The 7,574-nt window shown below is 38.9% G+C and overlaps 1 long non-coding RNA gene across 1 annotated transcript; it reads left to right on the top strand.

Moving 5' to 3' along the window:
- The first annotated feature begins 4,929 nt into the window (after nucleotides 1-4,929).
- LOC119261884 lies at nucleotides 4,930-6,666 on the top strand. The gene is made up of 3 exons (XR_005129250.1): nucleotides 4,930-5,206; nucleotides 5,983-6,035; nucleotides 6,464-6,666. It is a non-coding gene; the product is annotated as an uncharacterized LOC119261884 (long non-coding RNA).
- Nucleotides 6,667-7,574: the final 908 nt, after the last annotated feature.

The following is a 7,574-nucleotide window of genomic DNA, read 5'->3' on the forward strand; positions in this document are numbered from 1 at the left end:
GATGATTTCCCTAAAATAACCTACTGCTTTATTTAAGTAGTATAAAACAAAAGCACAGTGTAAAATGTCTTTAAATGAAACAAAATAGTTGCTATTTTTTTACCCATTGTGCATGTATAAGTACATCCACTCTTGCCATGTGCACAAATGAGTATCATTGTCATTTTATGTTTTTATTTTTGTTTTTGACATTATAGATTATATCAGTGATAGTTTTGGTTGGTTAACCGTAGGTTGTTAAAGTGTCATGCTCAAATGTACAGACTCTTACCAGACTTGAGTTACAGACTCACCAGATTAAAAAGATAAACAACAAAACTGCAGTAAAGTGTGCACACAGTCATCTGTCTGTATGCAGCTTAGATGAATAAGGGCACTTATATATCTTTACATACCACTGTGTATATAACACATTTGGGGTCTAGGGTGACCTCACGTCCTGACGTTAGCACACACTACACTGTATTTGAGCCTTTGGGCTGATTCTTTAAAGCACTGAGAAACAGAAAACAGTGTTAACCACACACACACACACACACACACACACACACACACACACACACACACACCACACATTTGTTTCTGTGAACTGTGAGGACACTACATAGACTTCCAGCCATTTCTTTGGGATTTGCCCAAGCCTTAGCTATAAATACTTCCAGCCAAGCTGATCCTTACCCTAACCCTAATGCTAGCCATAAATCTAATCACTTCCACTTTAAAATTTAATCATTTAAATTGTGGAGACCAGATTGTGGTCCCCACAAGTAAGAGAGGTCCCCACAATGTATAAACAGGCTGTGGTTCCCACAATGTGACATAAACCTCCCTCTCTCTCTCTCTCTCTCTCTCTCTCTCTCTCTCCCTCTCTCTCACACACACACAAACACACACACACACACACACACACACACACACACATGCATGCACACACACAGCATAACCCATGTGTGCAGTGCACATGTGATCAAAGGAAAGAGGATTATCTAGGGAACTGTTTTTTTTTGTTTGCACAATGTTTGATTAATGCTCAATAATTTCAATAAAATCAATCATTTTTATTTCAATGATTTTAGATCAAATAGTTTATGGCGAGACACCATAGGCTGAAATAATGGTTTTGGTTCTGTCAATCAGTTTTCAGATTTGGGGATAAGCAACAGGTACATCTATAACATAGTCTTAAACTGTCATTTCTATTAGTTAAATGTTAACCCTTGATGGCTTACGAGACATAACAAGGTTCCCAATTCCAATTTTTTTGTCACTTTTTAAAATAGAAAATTCAGATGTTATATTTAAACAATATAAAAAGTTTCAAAATGTTCTGTCCACTGCCGAGTCTGTGCAGTCTTATGATGTATTCCTATAGCAGTTTAGCCCCATTCATGTTGAAGTTACACGTAGTGTTTTAGTCTGGACTGCTGGTTGAGTGTACAATACCGGGCAGGCTATCAGACAACCAGATATTTACGCTTATCAGTCAAGGCACAGCATCAAAATCAGTCTGTTTAATTCTAAGTGATAGAGAGAGGTCAAATGTTTTCTCTTAATAGGCAATGGTTAGTGGGTAATGCAGTTCTGAGGCCCATTCTTAAAATCTTTTTTTTTTTTTTGTATCTGTTTTTCTCCACATCAACATTCAGCATCCAACATTCAGAACCAAAATGTCAGCTTCTAAAATACCTACATTACCCTACACACTTAAAAGAGATAGTTCTTCAAGGATTCTTTAGTAAAGGGAATGACTCTATTTAGAACTCTGCTTTCTATATAGAACTGTTTCATCATTAAAAGGTTCTGTGCATGGTGAAATAGTTCTTCAGATAGAGAATGTGCTGTATATGGTTCTCTATAGCAAAACGTTGTTCTACTGTAACAATGTCATGCTTATAACAGTAGAAGAACCCTTTTTGGTGTTATTTGAAACCATTTAAAAAAAATTCTATACATAACCTTATACAACACATTCTCCATCAATCTGAAGAATCATTTCACCATGCAAACAACCATTCAAGCATGCAAGTGGTTCTATATACAATTCATGGTTGTAAATTGAACAAGTGCCTTTACTAAAGAACCCCTTACCCCGACCACTTACGCCTCCGTTTTGTGCGTTAACACCTAGGAGTAGGGTATCCTGATTTTTGTTGAGATGGAGAGGTAGGGCAAAATGTTAGGGCTACATGGCCATTAGTTTAATGTCATTTCAATGTAATGTGGTCCTTTTCTTCATAAAAAGCATAAAAATTGCTAATGGTGTGCAAAATACCCAATTCTACCTTAAATAGTACAGCAGTTCTGATGCCTGAGGTGCTAGAATATAACTGCTGCTCCATTTAAAGTAAAACAGGGAAATTCAAATAATAGTTGGCAAATAGTTGACTTAAGCTTATATCATCAAGCTCATATCACCAAAAAAATGTTTTTTTAAATTGTCTCAGCCTTGACCCCTTTTGTGCAAGTATATGATGCCCTAAATTAACTTAAGACCAGCAGCGAGGTTGCTGAGCTTTACTCTGTCGACTGACAAGGTTGCCTACAGAGCCTGCTAGTAGCCTTTTAATTATGTAATGTTCTTTATATTTGAGGGTCCCATTTCATAGAGGAAGATTTCAACCACTACCCCTTGTAACTCAGTTCCAAGTGGCAAGGTGACACTCGAAAACAAGGGGTATGGGTAAAAATAAGACATGGGATTAGGCCTTTAAGTGTGTATTCTGAAGGACATTTCAGAAGGATTTCCTAATAATGCATAAAGTCATACTTTGGCTAAACTGTATACTACAAATATGCTGAAAATGTTTTATAATAACAGTATACAGCAGAGGTCACTAATAGGTGGGCCGTGGTCCGAGTCCGGGCACAGGTGCTGTCCTGTGTGGACCGGGACCTACAAGTGATAAACTATGGAGAATTATTTAATTTGCACAGGGTGGTCCTATTTTAATCTGCGTAACTTTTCTAGCCTATACGGTAGCTTTAGCAGCCCAGGAGACTCACAGACCAATTGCATGCATTGTAAATATCACACGTGACGCAACTCAGCCAATCAGATTTGTGCACTACGAGGAGCACTGAGACTCCAGTGAGTGACGCTCATACAGGGGAGGGACGAGGCAAGAAGCAGCAATCAGAGAAGAAAGTGAGCCATTAGGCAAGTTATTTCACATGGTGTGCTGTAAAAAGAGAAAACTGACAGTAAATGTGGTTGAAATATGACTGAATTGTACTATTGTACTATTTGATTTGAGATTCAGTTGTTGACTGTATAAAATGTTCATATAACTGCTAGGCTACTTCAGTTTACAGTATATGGCACTGAATCATGATGCAAGTTAGACATTATAGACATATGATGTTCTGGACCTTTGCTTGAGGAAATTTTTCTTTGACTGGACCTTACTGAATTTTCATTAAGGACTTCTGGTGTATAGTATCTTAATTAAACCTGATAACAATGAGATCAGTCATCTGCTCTGGAAAACACACACACACACACACACATACACATAGATGTGTCTGTTCTCTTGTGCTCTTCATGCTGTGACTGCAGTTTAAAATAACAGCTTCAGCTCGCCTGTAGAACTAAATAAAGCAGCGTATCACCAGCACCATCAGCAGCTACAGTTTCACTTCAGATCTCTCTCAAACACTTTCCATCTTCAAAGTCACAACACCTCAATTCCACATCAGTCCTTTTAATCTGAGCGTTTCAGTCAAGATCCTGTATTTCGCTGCATTTCACTGCAATCTGACTGAAAGCTCACCCTCTTCATGAGACACAAATCTGATATAGACTATGCTGCAACAATACACATTTTTATGTTCAGTACAAAGGCCTGAATGTAGCTTCTCTTCAGATCAGTTCAGATGCTTCCATCAGGTGGCAGCACTCTCACTTCACCAACTGACTCTAAAGCCTTTTTAAGCTCTCACTCCAAAACCTTAATGAAGCACTTCACTCTTATTCTGGTAAATAGAAGTGTTTATTGAGGTGGCTTTAAGGATAGATATAACATATTCTAGTCTATAGAAGCATTAATCAAGGTTTTTATGGACTGCTGTCTCTTATTCTACAGAACAGGAGCATTTTTGAAGGTTGTTGATGGATTAATATCTCTTATTTTAGTGTAGTCTTTACTTGCTGTTATATCTTATTAGCAAAGACTGTGGTTAATCTAGGCACAAAGGCCTACATATTGCTGCTTTCTAGGTAAAAGCAGATGTAGCACCTCTTCCTCACATCAGGTGGCAGCACACTCTCTTCAAGCACACACTCTAAAGACTGATTAAGCCCTTACTCCAAAATCACCCCAACCTTAATGCGGAACCGCTCTCTTATGGCTTATATGAGTGTTTAATGAGGCTGTTTATGAACTAATATTTCATATTCTAGTGTATAAGATGCTTTTCAACAAATACACTTCGAACCAACAGATGTAAATTTGATGGATGTAAAATGCACAAAGTCAGATTTAAGAGGGAATACATTTCTTGGTAGGTGGTCTACAACAAAATGCACCCTAGTGCAAAACCAAATGCTTATATCTTGATGACGAGTTTATACATCAAGCCCCCAACTTGAATGTGAAAGAATATGTGGGACAAAATTACATGTAAATAAGGATCTGCATGAGTTTGTCAAAATATTTATCATAAATATCAGCTGTAAACATCACCTGATGTTTTTGATCATACAACACAACCCTGCGTCATAATTACCTTTACTATTTTAGAAATGAATTAGATACTTTTAAAACACTAGAAAACAAAGATTTGGACTTTCATCCTAAAACATCTCCCAGGATAGAGAACATTAGCTGCTGTTCACACTTTTACCCACCAGGGTAAAAGGGGAGAGTCATTCAGTGTTGGACTCCAGCTTGAAAGCACTGGTGAGGACCTTTAGTTGGCTTGTTCCTCCAAACAGAGGAGCCCTTCTCAATCTGAGGCAAGAGCAGCTTCAACCATGCACTCCCTCCTCAACTGACCCTGGCACGCATCCTAAGAGGATCCTACAGAGGAGAACGTGGTGAGAGATGAGAGTGACACTGTCCCTCAGGAAGCAAAACATCAACCTACAGAGACTCTGACTCACGACCAGACTTATGAATCAGAGAGTGAACAGACAGCTGAGGAGAAGATGGAGTGGACTGGCCATGACAGAGCTGAAGTAGTGTGCATTGAGGTGGAGAACCTGCAGGTGAGTCTCTCATAGTCCTGTTGTCTTACATTAATTTAGTTTGGATCCACTGAATGTCAGGGAGGGACCAAATTTAGCCAAATTGAATGCGTCATCAGCTGATGAAGTCTACACTGTTTAGATTCAGTCACATTTCTAGAACTCACACACTCTACAAGTTCAAGCTGAGGAAGAAGATGAGCTTGAGGAAAATTCTACACCATGTCTATTGATTCCACTTGGAGCCTCAGTTGGTTTCAAACCAGATTAATTTAATTTCTCTCTTTTTGAGCTCATCTAAAGTGTAAAGTCACATTAATAGTGACTGCATTAGGGAATGATGCTAATGAATGCTTGGGTGTATAAAAACTCTTGAAATGTATGTTTTGGAGCCTATCCCAGCTGTCATCGGGTGGAAGGCAGGATACACCCTGGACAGGTTGCCAGACCATTGCAGGGTATCAACACATACATTTCAACATATTAACTTTACACTCACATAATTGATTCAAATAACAAAAAAAAAGATTTAAAAAAAAATTTTTGTCTGTTTAATTTGTTTTTCTGATAAACCAGTGTGTTAAGGAGTTTGTTGAGGAGTCGAGCTATGAATATTGCTCCATGCTACAAGCAAGCTAGGATTAACCCCTTAAATGACAAGGGCTGCCAGCAGGCCCAACGATTTATTAAACACATTACTTTGTCCAAAATAATTGAAATTGAAAAGGAAGAAGTTTTTGGGGTTGAGCCCTCCAGTTTGATGGTGGTGGAGCTGATTGTTTCTGATTCTGATACAGCTACCGCCAGACTCATGGGGAGAGACTCCATCAAGCTGCAGGAAATCCTTAATGTGAGTCTTGTTTTCATTCGTCTACCTGTATAAAGTTTTCATTTAAGCCACATCAGTGTCACTGATCACCAGTAATGATAGCGTAATATTGTTTTTTAGTCTTTTCCTACAGAAAGTTTAATCAGTTTAACTTTAGGGTCACACACCAGGTACCATGTGTATTTGTAATATTCTATTATTTCATACTCTGCTTGTGTGGAAGAAAGAAAGAGACATATGAATTGATTTCTTATGTTCTCAGAAAGTTTGCAAGTTGGACGCAGATCTGGTGTTCACGTACGGCTCCTTCAGCTACGGGTTCTCTCACCATATCTGTGTCCAGAGCAGATGTAGATTGTACTAATATCTGTAAAAGTGTAGCAGCCGTGTTATTGCTTATAATAATAAAGATGGTGATGGTGTGCATGTCGTGTTTTCTCTCCCTTTAGATCAAACATGCAGGAAGAACGATGGAGAATCTGGTGGAGAAATCTCTTTCCCCGTTTCCCTCCTAATGAAGATCAGAGAGATCTGCACTAGTGCATTGCACTATCTGCACTAATTATTAAAATAATGCTTACATGTATTGTTCCAGCTCTGAAATTTAGACATCATAAGCCATTATAAAGCACTCAATATACTGAATGCGAATTCAACCAGTTTTTAAAACTGTTGTGGTCTTAGTAGCAGAATGCTGGTAACCATAGGTTGTTGTCAACAAACTACATTGTGTGTGTGTGTGTGTGTGTGTGTGTGTGTATTACATTCACTATTGTCATATTGTATTTTGTCCCTGTAAACTCAGCTACACATGGCAGAAATGTTAGAAGATTGGTAGTTATCAGAAAGTGCAATAAACATTTAAAATTTTGCATTTGTTTTTATTTTTCAACATTTTCCACATACACAACGTGAGGAAGACTCTCCAGACTGATCGGAATCCATAATCCCGTCTAATCCAAAACACAAAAACCAGAGTCAGCGTCATAAACAGTCCAAACGTCAAAACACTAGAAAAGTTCAAAACCAGCAAAAGCACCAAAGGGAGATCCAGAAGCAGAATCAAAGAGTACAGAAAAGAGTCAAGGCAATCCAAAAACGTAAACAATGAGGAGACAAGCCTTGATATGCAGGTAGACTGGCAATACTTCACACTGAGTATCCATAAATAGGCAGGTGAAATGAGCTGCAGGTGAGGGGTCAGGGTGTAACTAAGGAGTATGTCAGTATTCAGGTGAGGCTGGTGGCGAGGACGGGTATTACACCTGACACACAAACTGAAAAATATGTCTCTCATTCTCTCTCAGTAATGTGATGACCCCCTCCACACTGCCCCGAATGGACATCATTCCCTCTCTGATGCAGCGAAACACACCGAGAGGCACAGAGTGCAGGATATCAGCTGGCCTGATGGGCTGTATCCAGAGCAGAGGCAGTGTTGTCCAGAGCAGAGCAGTGTTGTGCTTCATCAAGGCCAAAGGTGAGACTAGCATGGATGAGCCACACTCAGCTTGGTCTAGGCTCGGGTTATTTGTGCAGTGATGCTGCACATTAATTAAT

This window comes from Pygocentrus nattereri, chromosome 1, assembly GCF_015220715.1.
Source record: "Pygocentrus nattereri isolate fPygNat1 chromosome 1, fPygNat1.pri, whole genome shotgun sequence".
Classification (NCBI taxonomy): domain Eukaryota; kingdom Metazoa; phylum Chordata; class Actinopteri; order Characiformes; family Serrasalmidae; genus Pygocentrus; species Pygocentrus nattereri.